Here is a 13,572-nt window from a genome sequence, read left to right on the forward strand (position 1 = left end):
AATATCAAGATCATGAGGACTTTTAAAAAATACTACTGTTGTTTTACAGAACGTGTTTTTCCCTGTCTAGATACATGTTTCTTAAAGACTGAATGTTATTTTTCCCTGCTCACTTCACAAGATCCAGAGAACAGTTAATTCCTGATTGCAGGAAAGTACTACACATTTTTAGATAAAAGAGATCAAAAACTCAATATTCTAGATATTGGGTTCTTTTGTCCTTGCTACTGGGGAATATTAATTGTTACATATGTTTACATAGTATTCCACTGGAATGCATCTGAACAGATTTGTTCAAAAGTTAAAAAAATATAGAAGAAAACAATAGAAAAAATGGATCTGAAAATATGGAGGGCATAGAATGAGAAAAAATATGAAGAAGTTATGAGTCTGTTTGGTTTGTCATGTGCAAAGATCAATTGCGGTAAAGTTTATTGAAGCAGATAGGTCTTTGACCTTAGAACTTTGTAAAGGTGATAGATTAGAAATGATTTTGAATTTGCAAAAAAATATAAAAGAATTTATTTTAAAAATACGTAACTAATTCATCGTCTGCCTTACTGCATTTACTATATGCCCCACCCCACCATGATGGATAAATAAGGTATTTTAAAGACGGTTTGATGATTACTCTGTTTGCTACAGTCATGATAAAAAAATAGTGAAAAAGGAGACAGAAAGAGCATTTTATTCCTATGAACATTAATTACTAGCTTAGTATAAACAATTAATTTATTAATTTATTAAATGTTCAGATATATTCTGAGACATGTACCATACCATATACATGTATGTATATGTATAAAATAAGTTGCCAAATCTGTCCATTTCTACTTCTGTCATATCTCTTGCATCTGACCTGTTCTCTCCATTTATATAAAGTCCATATCCATTCAACCTCTTAATCAAGTTTCTTAGAGATAATTGTATACATATGTGTATGTGTGTGTTTATATAAATGTATGTGTGTATATTTGTTTATTAAAAACCTAACTGATCTCTCTGAAGTCTCTCCCCACCCCAGCCTTTCCTACACACTCTTGACAGTGATTTTCTTTAAGCATAGACCCAACCCAGTAAATGCCCTATTCAATAAACTCCAGTGGCTCTTGTTTGCATCTAGAACTAAATTTAAACTTTTAATCTTTAAAGGCCTTCAAAATCTGGGTCCAACTTCTTCTTTTAACATATTTCTACATTATTCCTCCTCCAGTACTCTTCTATCGAGCCAAACTGGCCTTCTCTCTTTTCCTCCCACATATCACTCCACCTTCCATCTTTGAGCCTTTACACTGGCCTTCCCAAAACCTGTAATGCATTGTCTCCTTACTTTCACCTAGAGAGTATCTCTCTTCCTTAAAGATACATCTCAAGCCATACCTTCTAACTGGAGACTTTTCTGATATCTCCAATGGGCAATGCCTTCCCTCTCAAACTACTTCATAAAAAGTTTTATTGTTTTTATCATTATTCTGTAAATACTTAAACATGTTTTCTTCTCTCCCACTTGAGAATGTAAGCTCTATGGGAGTAGGGAATTTTATTCCCAGAAGCTAGCATGATGCCTGGCATACAATAAGTACTTAATTATTGTTGATTATTGATTGATTAATATTGTGAGTTAAGTAATTTCAATGTACTATTTGATAGGTTTCCCTGATAGATTGTTAAGCAATTCCACTGTACTTTTAAATTATCACTTCAGAGAAATCTATCATGTTACCACCAAATAAACAATGAGTCACTCAAAATAGAAAATAATGACTGTAAAATCCCCTATTCATAAATTTTAAAAGAGGATAATGTGAATAAAACTTTAAGTTTAAATGGATATTATCTTCTGTCTCTGAAAAATAGTAAAGAACATTGTATTGTCATCTCCAGTAAGTGACCTCTGAAGGGTTGACTCTTTTTTTTTCCTGTGAGAGCTATTCAGTTCTCCTAACAATCAAGCAAAGCCTCTCCCAAAATTTCCACCTCTTCATCCTGGAAGCCCTCCCTAGGGAGGTGTTGTTTGGTAAATGTTGGACAAGGTACTGGCAACAATGTGAAGGAGCCAACAAGTTTTAAATTAGAGTAAATAACTGGAGAAAATAAGCCTGACTTTAGCCACTGTTAATACCAGTACCCACTCTTTTACCACTGCCATTGCCAATGGGAGATGTTTCTCTGTGAATTGTTGTTAGGGTCTATATCTGTGCCTAGATCCTTTTGCTAACTGTTGCCACTGGAATCTACCATTTATTCCCATAGCACATTACTATTTCTCCCAGAGCATGTGTCTTTGCTCAGCTAGGTGACAACTAGTTGGCATACTGGACAGAGTTGTGGGTCAGGAGTCAGGAACATCTGAGTTCAAATCTGGTCTCAGACACTCACTACCTGTGTAATTTAACCTTTTTTTCCATAGTTTTCTCAAATGTAGAATGAAGACAGTAACAGTACCTGCTTCTCAAGGCTCAAGATCAAAAAGGCAAATATTTACAAAGTGCTTAGCATGGTGCCCGGTACATAGTAAGCACTATATAGATGATTATTCCCTTCCCCTTCCCTGTCCATTGCTGACTTGGGCATGTGCTCTGCCCACTGCCATCAGTTCCCACCAGTACTCACATCTCTCCCCATTGTTGTATTTTGGTGATAGGAGACATTGCTTGGTCCTGGCCACACATGCTGCTGCCTGCATGTTTTTCCTTTCTGCCCAGCCTGGATCAAATGCTACCCCTTATGCTAGGGTGTAGTGAGAATAACTCTATTGACTTAGGATAAATAACTTCATTTTGGTTTAAGCTTCTAACGTGTTTTTTGTGTTATTGTTTCCCTATAAAAAGATAAAAGGTTTAAGTAGAATAATCTATCAATAAAGTGTGCCCCACAAATCTGATAAATAAGTAGTAAGGAAGTATGTTCTAAATATGGTGAAGAACTCCTGTGATGTTTATGTTGTCCCCCAAAATAGATAATCACATTCTAATAAGATGTATGTATCCCCAAATGGGTAAATAATTGATAAACACTTGCTAATGATGTTAAGAAGTTAAAACTTTGATATTTTTCTGTCATCATAAGCTTTGAAAATCAATTGCCAGTCACAACTTAAATGTATATTGTAAAACACCTTTAGTTAGACCATAAAAACCCAACAGAGACAAAGCCATCAAGGTGGCTCCTAGGTTCAAATTAAGGCAAACTCCTGTGGAAGTTCCCTGCATTCTGAAATTTGAGTATCCTGTATAGACCCAGGAGCAGTCCTAACAGGAAGACTTGCCAGAGTGCCAACTCAAAGGTAGACATATAGTCAATAGCTGAACAAAGAGGAAATCTTGTCCTGAGCACCATTTCATAATATACTTACTACTAACTTAGTAATAACATGGGTTCTTTTTTACCTAGAGGGATTGATTTTGAATTATTGAATAGTCAACAGAGTTTGGTTGTATGAATTAATGATTGAAAGCCCTTCTAGAGGCAGCCCTAATAAGCATACAGATAAAAATCAGTTTTATATATGCACTATGACAAAGTACATACACATGACACAGAAAAACTGCCAATACTAGACCCTAAGGTCTTCTTTTCCATACTGGAATAGAATACTGCTACAAGTATTCTGAATACTACTGAAGTCTGAACACTACTGCTCTGCCACTGCTGGGAATTATTTCGTCCTGCTATGGAAGCCCTGACTCTACAGCATAACCCCAACCCCCACGCAGAAGGTTTCTAAAAACCTAGGCTTCCACTGCTATCATATGCTCTGTAGAAATATTGTGGATGCTGCCATTGCTGGAAGCTGTCTCCCTAGACCAAGAGAAATACACAAAGCAAAAGAAAAATCAATAAAGCCAGGGCAAACAATAGCCATTTCTGCTGTGAATAGGATATTTCTCCTGGAGTCTAACTAGTACATTTCATACACCCCTTACTGAGAGAGAAAGGAAAACAGAGAGAATTAGGGATAGGGAATCCCTATCTGACAGGTTAGAGTTTAGAGGAGAATGGAAACTGTTAAATCTGGTACAGCACTCATTCCTGTCCTCAGCTAATTAAATGGGCACAATTGGTACATATGTCCTTATTTTCAATTTCTGAAATATTTCTGTGTGCCTCTGGAGAATTTGACATTGTTATTTCATGTGCCTTCCTCAGGGGCTTTCAACAAAGAATCACAACAAAATGCAAGTGGCCATACAATAACGCTTTCACAAATTTCAAATTTCAAACAAAAACACAATTTTAAAAATTACTTAAGCAAGATAAAGAATCCTAAACGTTCAGGATTTTTTCTTGGTTTGCATTCACTCATTGGAGGGACTCTCATACAACTCTCAATGCATAGCTATGTCCATACAAATTTAAATAATGACTGGGTGAAATATCATTTTCAAAAAGTCATTCAAATCCAATCAGTTTAGCCAGATATGACTGCCATGAAAGTAGAAAGACTTTTTTTTCCAAAGGCCTCCACTGAGACCTATAGGTAATGACCATTAGCAATACAAAAATATACAGTCTCAAAAATGTTTTGACTCAGAATCAAAATCAATAAAAATTTACTAAGCATCTACTATATGCTAGACATTATGCTAAGCAACAGCCATAACTAGTTCTGAATTTGACCTATTCTTATTAAGAGAAAAATTTTTTTGGATCCTAAAATGTTATGCCTCTATATTGCTTTGAAGATAAACTGACACATTTCTTAAAATAAATGTTTATGGATATTATTGATATCACTAGCATTTTAGTAGTAACCTTCCTCCCTATCCTCAGAGAGGTAGTCCATGTAAAAATATTATTTTTAAAGAAAAATTTCCATCTTTGGGAAAAATTAGTATAGGAGGTAGAGCCAAGATGGCAGAGAAAAGGCATCAACTTGCCAGAGCTCTCTCCCAAACCCCTTCAAATACCTTTAAATAATGTCTCAGATTTATGGAGAAGGTAAGACTTTGTGACCAAACAAGAATAAGAAAGCATTATAAAATGCAAAATGGATAATTTTGATTACATGAAATTGAAAAGCTTCTCTACAAACAAAACCAATATAACCAAGATTAAGTGGGAAGTGGGAAACTGGGAAAAAAATTTTACATCCAATGTCTCTGATAAAGGCTTCATTTCTGAAATATACAGAGAATTGAGTCAAATATATAATAATACAAATCATTCCCCAAATGAAAAATGGTCAAAGGATATGAACAGATAGTTTTCAGAGGAAGACTTCAAAGATATCTACAAGCATATGAAAAGAAATGTTCTAAATCACTATTGATTAGAGAAATGCAAATCAAAACAACTCTGAGGTACCACATCTCACCAATCAGATTGGCTAAGATGACAAAACAGGAAAATGACAAATGCTGAAGAGGATGTGGACAAATTGGAACACTAATGCATTTCTGGTGGAGTTGTGAACTGATTCAGCCATTCTGGAGAGCAATACAGAACTATGCCCAAAGGGCTATAAGTAATTTCATACCCTTTTTCTAGGGTTGTATCCCAAAGAAATCATAGAAGTGGGAGGAAGACCCATATATACAAAAATATTTATAGCAGCTCTTTTTGTGGTGGCAAAGAATTGGAAATTAAGGGGATGTCCATCAATTGAGGAATGGCTAAACAAGTTGTAGTATATAAATGTAATGGAATACTATTGTGTTATAAGAAGTGAGGAGCAGATGGATTTCAAATTTACCTGGAGAGGCTTATATGAACTGATTCTGAGTGAAAAGAGCAGAACTAGGAAAAATTTGTACACAATTACAGACACAACGCATATGTGATGACCAACTTTGATAGACTGGACTCTTCTCAGCAATGCAGGGTTATAAGTCAACTCCAAAAGACTCTTGATGTAGAGAGATGTCTACACTCAGAGAAAGACCTAGAAAGAACAGTGTTTGAATGAAGATTGAAGCAAACTACCTGCTCTCTGTCTTTTTCTTGTTTGGCTTTGTTTCCTCTTGCCCATTGTTCATTCCATCTGATAAAATCCTTCTTTATAATCTGACTAATGTCTAATGTGAAAGTATTTGCAGATCCTATACTTGAGTGTATGCCACCATGGGGGGGGGGAGGGTAGTGAGCAGAGAAAATTTGAAACTCAAGGAACTGTGTAATTGAATCCTGTAAACTAAAAGTAAACAAACAAATTAATATAGACCAAAAAATTAAAAAAAAAAGAAAATGACGAGACAAGATACCAAAATTTATGGGATGTCAAAGCATTACTTAGGGGAAAATTTATATCTCTAATTGCATACATCAATAAAAAAATAGAGGAAAAGCAGATTAATGAATTAAGCATGCAACTAGAAACAAATAGAAAAATAATAAATTTAAAGTCCCTAATTAAGCATCAAATTAGAAATCCTAAAAGTCAAAGGAGAGATTAGTAAAACTGAAAGTAAGAAACCATTAAAGTAGTCAATAAATCTAGAACATGGTTTTATGTGGGGGGGGGAGAATAAAATAGATAAACCATTGCTTAATTTGATTTTTTTAAATGAAAAGAAAGAGGGAAACCAAAGTACTAGTATCAAAAATTAATATTGAATTGACCACCAATTAAGACAATGGTTAGGACGTACTTTGTCCAAAAACATTAATTACCCAGATTAAGAGAAGAAATAAAATAGTCAAATAGCTCAATCTTAGAAAAAGAAATTGAACATGTCATTAATGAACTTCCTAAGAAAAAAATTCCCAGCCCCAGATGGATTCACAAGCAAATTCTACCAAACCTTTAAAGAAAAATGAATCCCAATACTATATAGACTATTCCCCCAAAAAAGAAATACATGGAGTACTACTAACTTCCTATTATGACATTAATATGGTGTTGATACCCAAACCAAGAAAAACTATGACAGAGTAAGAAAATTGTAGACTAATTTCTCTAATGAATACTAATGCCAAATGATTACAGCTATATATCACAAGGATCATACACTATGACCAGATATGATCTATGCCAGGTTTGCAGGTATGGTCAATATTAGGAAAACTATGAGCAAAATCGATGATACCAATAACAAGACCAATGTAAGCTATAGGATTATCTCAAAAAATTTCAGAACAACCCTTTGACAAAATACTGCTCCAATTCCTGTTAAAAAAAACACTACAGAGCATAGGAATAAATGGATAATAACTTTTATATATATATATTTTTTTTATTTTATGGGATGTTTACAGTACCTTATTGTAAAATTTGTGTTATGTATTTGGTCATAGTCTCTGTGATGTCTGCTGGCCTTAGCCTGTCATCCGCGGTTTCCACAAAACACCCCCAAGGTTCCCATTTAAATTCTTATTCTGACTTCTGATATAGTGTCATAATGTGAAAAAGATAACTGTACTTTTTAAAGGCTGTGGAGTTTGCCCAATACTCAATAGCATGTGTGTTCAATGGGCTGGCAATGGTGGGTTTTCCCAGCAGGCTCTTGACAGATAGTAGAATAGTCCTGGAATAATACAGAACAAAACACTTTTCTTTGAGGATATCCTATATATACTGACTTGGGTGTCCACATTAGGGTGATAACAAGGTGTGGCAAAGTTCACAGTGGAAGCATTATATAGGCAGCTGTTAGGGAACACCAGGGAAAGCTTATATCACAGATCTTCACATAGTGTCCCAGCGACCATCCCAATGCATTTGAAGAAATTATCTGACTTTGGGAAGTCAGAAATTCTTTTGTCTTCAGATATCATTAGGGTCATCAATTTCTGCTGTAATCTCTTGCCCATGGGCCTATGGGCCCATGGTGCATGTCCACCGCAGGCTCAGCCCCCTTATGAGTGGCAGTGGTGGTGCTGTTGTCAGTGGCTGAATCAAGGCTTTTCTAGGCCATTTGGCACCAGGGACAATGGAAAAGAAACTCCCAGGAAGCAACTGTCTTAAGATGCTTTAAAGGCATATTAAGAAAACCATACTTTAAAAAAAAGCTATTCGCATAAAGAAACTTATTGGGGGTGGGGGCGGTGGTGGCTAGGTGGCTCAGTGAATAGAGCACCAGCCCTGGAGTCAGAAGGACCTGAGTTCACATACGGCCTCAGACACTTAACACAAAAACTAGCTGTGTGACCTTAGGTAAGTCACTTAACCCCAATTGCCCTCCAAAAAAAAAAGGCAAAAAAAAAAGAGAAACGTATTTAGGTAATAATAATAATAATAAATGTCATACTGCATAGATGATGCAGAGAGTTCTAGTTATACATGCAACAACAAAAGGCAAGCACTTAGCTCTTCTGTTCCAAATTTTCCATTCATTTCTTATTATTTCTGGAATTTCATATTATTTCTCCTTCTATGATGACTAAACCAGATGATGGTAGAGATGGCAATTTGACATGAAATCAGTCCTGCCATGCTCATTTCTAGGAGAAAACATGTTCTAACTTAGTGTTTCAGCTGCTTTTTTCTCTTTGCCATCTTGTGATTTAGGGTTCTCTGGGTGTCTGCATTAGTAATTGGAGTTACCATGGCACCAACATTGATTTGGTTGCTGACCCAGGGTCTCATTTTCTTGGTTCTCTTTGTCTTATTCTCTAGATTGTTTCTAACAAAGAGGGTCCCTTCACAATCACAGTCTCTGACCTCCATACATATTCTGTCTCACTGATTTACCCTTTTCTCCTGCACCCTGGCTGTCAATGTCCTTCATCACTTTCCCCTCTACAGGAGGATTGGAACACTGTGATAAACAAGCATAGGTTCTCTACATATAGCCATGGTGCTAGGGATGTTGTTGTTGGGGCTGGCATTCAGGACCCTCCTCTGATGGCTCATTCTTTTCCCTACTCTCACTGTTCTGGTAATTCTGTTGGTAGTTCTGTAGAGGACAGTTAAAATGCAGATAATGTCTATAATGATTACAACCAGCTGCATATTTACTGCCTTGTACTGGAACACCACAAAATATGTAACATTAGTTGCCTCTGCATCCTTTTTTCTTTCAGTATCAAACTCTACAGTCTCTCCATCTCCTACATTGTGAAGTAACTCTTGGGGTTATCATTCTTTATGGAATCGAGGTGCACAAATACATCTTCATTGGTGTAATTCCTGTCAATGAAACCATAGCTTTTTCTTACACTGAATCATTTAACAATTCACAAAACCTTACTTGTGATAACCAGGACCTGATATAATAGGACAGGTGGGGTGAGGAGTTCCTGGGGGGAGGGGTAAGAAAAGGGGAGTTGGGTGGAGCTGCTGGTACCACCATGCCCATTTGGACAAAAGACTAATGCTGTTTGTCTTTTCAAAGGACGATCTTGTAGTTTTGCTATAAGATGGTAGCAAATTTTTTGTTTGTTTCTACTTTATCGATTTCTCCTTGGATTTTTCAACTATTTTGTGCTTTATTTCAGTTTCTTCATGAAGCATTGGGTATAGCATTAGTACTAGAGTAAGGAAGATCTGGGTACCAATTCAGGCTCAGACACTGACTAGCTGTGATTAAGCAAATCACTTAAACTCTATCTGCCTCAGTTTCCTTAAGTATAAAATGGGATAATAATAGTATCCACCTTGTAGAGTTATTTTGAGGATCAATTTATATAATCTATTTGTTTAATATAGTGCCTGACACACAGTAGACATACTAATGAATACTTGTTTCCTTCCTCCTCTCTTCCTTTATGTGTTGGTTTTCTTATTTTTTTAGATAAATATTCATTTTATTAGCTTCCTTTTAAAAAAAATGTTCATGTAGGTATTAGTGGTATATTTTTTCCTGAAGTCTTTTTTAGCTACATCTCACAAACTTTAGTGAGAAAATTTGAATGAAAAAGTTTAATTGATTTTCCCATATTGCATCAGGGGAAAGATATATCCTCTATCCACTGTCTTCTGCAGCATTACAGATATAAATAAGGTGGTATAGTGTATAGTATACTGTATTTGAAATCAGGAAGATGAGTTTGAAGATTGTCTCAGATTCTTACTATTTGTGTGACCCTGGGCAAATCACTTATGCTCTTTCAACCTATTTCCTTGTCTTTGAGAGTGGAATAATAATTGTATCTACCTCACAGAATGGCTGTAATGATTAAATGAGGACATATATATATATAGATATATATAATATGTGTGTATGCATGTATACATATATATGTGTGTGTACATATATAATACTTTGCAAATCTTAAAGCACTACACATATGTTAATTACCATTTTTCTTCTTGTTATTGTTATTAACATCATAATTTCTATTAGGCAAACAGCCAAGATTGAAAAGTGAATCAAGTGCTTATCTCAGGGCCAGAAAAACCTGGATTCAAATCTCATTTCTGCCACATAATGAACATAGAACCTTGAGGAGTTAAATCACTTAATCTCACAATGCTGCATAAATTGCAGAAACTCTCTATATCAATGAAATCATCAATCCAGTGCCTATTCCAATCAGTATTTCTATATATTACTTTTTCTCCTGAAAATAGTTTAAAATAATGTCCCCTGTTTTTGCACTATGTTTTAGAAATATTATTAAGTAGGGAGGAAAATAATAATCAAGTCCATATGTAGGCAAAGGTCACATTAAAGCATACTTGGTACAACTATTATTGTACTCTCTAAAAATACTCCAGAATGTCAGAAGAAAGTAGTGCATAAGGGACAGAGGTACAAGGAAGGATAAAGAGAAGATAAAAGAGAGACTGTAGAATTACAATTGGGAAGATACTTTGTATTGCAGTAAAGTTATGTCTGAATCCAAGATAATGACAAACACTACAAGTTAAAGTGTCAGAATTTAATCCTCATGATGCTAGACCTTCAAAGCCAAAACACTTCAATCTTACCTCTATTCTGCTTTGAAAACTCTACAATTCGTACAATTGCCAAATTCTTGCCACTGAATTATATCATACAAAAAGGATATGCCATCAGAGTTGAGTATCTGCTTCTACTTTTAAAAATAAGTGAGGTTCAATTTCTTTCCTATGTAAATGGAGATAAAGTCGAAGGCAAGGCAGCCTAGATAAAAAGCAGCAAAGCACCCTGAGAAAAAGGGACAAGAGGAAGCATGTGCAAGACAAGTTTCCGCCAACACCACCTTGAATACCATTTTCCCTAACATTGAAAGAAAGAGCCCAGGATCCTCCCAAGAGTCTCGGGAACAACAATGCCTCTGACCAGTGTCCTCACTCATAGTCCTGGAAAGCAACATTTGTGGAGGTGCAACCTGACAATTTTGCTGACAGTAGCTACAGCCATAGCTACTGAAAACACAGAAAAGAAAGTCCTTAAGACTGGCCAGGCAGCTAAATAGCATGGGAGCTGGGCAGGCTAGTGGACAGAGTACCAGGGCTGAAGTCATGGAAACTCTTCTTGATCTGTGTGATCCTGGGCAAGTCACTGAACACTATTTGCCTTAGTTTCCTCATTTGGAAAATGAGCTAAAGAATGAAATGCCAAACCATTCCAGTATCTTTGCTGAGAAAACCCCAAATGAGGTCACTAAGAATTGGACACAACTGAAATACAACAACAATGCTAAAGTACTAGACACTGTCAATGTTTTACATCAGAAACATCATTTTAATAGTGGAAATGACATTAAACAATGCATTCACATATGCTTTGCTAGTGAAATGTAAAAATAATGGACATTTTCCTCTGACTGGGGTCAAAACCATTCATACATGTAGACATTCCTTTAGAATGAGAGCTCCTTGATAGCAGAAATGCTATTACCTTTCTATTTATATCTTCAGAATTTATCACAGTGTTGTGCACATAATAATTTCTTGATAAATGCTTCATTCATCTATTCATCCAATCATTAGGGTTATAGCTCTTCCTCTAAAACATGTTGGCTTCTAGACTATAAGCCACAAGTAAATCTGAGTCTATCCATAACAGATGTGTTGATTTTCATGGGGTAGGAAGTTTCTTTACCTAGAGTTCCTCATATAGATGACATCAGTTTCCGACAGGAAAAAAAAAAAGGCATATATGGAAAGAGCTTCAATTTACTGTTTTCCATGCCTATAGTAGGTATAATGACAAGCAAAGGAGTACTTAACACCTTGTTTCAGTTCCTCAAATGTCTTTGAGCCTTGCCTGTGATTATGTCAAGTCTTTGTTAGAAACAGAACCTGTGTAGCCTATGGTGGGAGGAACTTGCCATATAAAAACAGGAGCACAAGCTGGGATGGAGCAGAACTGAGAAGAAGGATGGCTGTGGTGCCCGCACTTTGTGTTGAAGTTACTTTGTCAGACATGTCTTCTGGAGGTTGCTGCTGTTACAGAAGCCCTGGGACCTTACTGTTGGTTCAGAAGCCCTGAAAGAGGACTTTCTTGTTTTCTGTTTACAGAAGTTCTGAAGGAGAGTTTGACTAATGTTTTCAGAGGTCCTGGGACTTTACTAATGATTTGTGTTGATTTCTCAAACAGAGACCCTGTGTGTGGGTCTGTGTTGATTTCACAGGCAGAAAGCGAATTGCTGATAGTGCCAGCAATGTGTGTGAACATTATTGTAACTCTTCTAAGTTTGATGTGTACAGCTGGACCAGGAGCTGAACCAGTAGCTGGGCCGGGAGCTGGGAGCTGCCTACCTGTGGATCCAGGTGACAGCTGGGTGAATTAAGACAAGAACTGGGGCAGGCAGGGAAGGCACGGCGGCAGACGCAGGCCAGGAAAGCGTGGTGCGGCTGGCAGACGCAGGACTGGAAGGGGCCTGATCAACTCGGAGGGCAAGTGTTCCCACCAACCACAAGGTCCACTACCAGGACTATCGACAAAGGGCTGGGACTGAAAAGAGCAAGGTAAGAAGCAAAGACAGGGGCCCCTATACTGGACAGCAAACATTCCTGGAGCTACCACTTCATAGCCCAGAAATCTTAAAAAAAAAAAAAAACCCTTTCAGGACCTCCAAAGACGAGGATGACAGAGTGAACCCCACTTGCTCCAAACCCCCCCCTCTGACCCTGAAAATATAGTAACTATTGTCCAGGGCAAAACCCTCTACAGTAAAGGCTTGGGATCCTAGAGGAAGGGTGTGGTTAGGACCCTGCCTAAAAATGGGTAGAAAGCAGACTACAAAGACAAAGACTCTAGAGTCCTACTATCCTCAGAGGGAGAAACCAACCTCAGAGGGAGACAATGTGGACTCCACACCCACAGCTGAAACTTCAACAGGGAATGGATCCCAAGCACAGAAGGCTCTCCTAGATGAGATCAAAAGGAACTTTGAAAGCAAAATGAGAGAGATAGAAGACAAAATGAATAATTCTCTCAAAATGAAAATAGCAGAATTCGAAAAACATTATAATGAGGAAAACATCTCTCTAAAAAGAAAAGTGTATGATATGGAAAAGGAGCTTCAAAAATTAACCAAGGAAAATGATTTGCTAAAAACCAGAATTAACCAAATGGAAACAAATAACTCTATGAGGAACCAAGAATTAGCCAAGCAAAACAACAAGAATGAAAAATTAGAAAAAAATAGGTAAAATACCTCAAAGAAAAAAATAACTGACCTGGAAAACAGATCCAGGAGAGATAATCTGAAAACCATAGGCCTACCAGAAAATTATGATGAAAAAATGAGCCTGGA

At 36.7% G+C, this 13,572-nt stretch overlaps 1 pseudogene; it reads right to left on the reverse strand.

Moving 5' to 3' along the window:
- Nucleotides 1-8,588: 8,588 nt before the first annotated feature.
- The window catches only part of LOC138156070 (Y-box-binding protein 1 pseudogene), a 54,242-nt pseudogene continuing 49,258 nt past the window's right edge, over nucleotides 8,589-13,572 (reverse strand).

Source organism: Petaurus breviceps, unplaced genomic scaffold (assembly GCF_028583685.1).
Source record: "Petaurus breviceps papuanus isolate PSGF00001 unplaced genomic scaffold, PetGlider_PUasm1.0 98, whole genome shotgun sequence".
Lineage (NCBI taxonomy): Eukaryota > Metazoa > Chordata > Mammalia > Diprotodontia > Petauridae > Petaurus > Petaurus breviceps.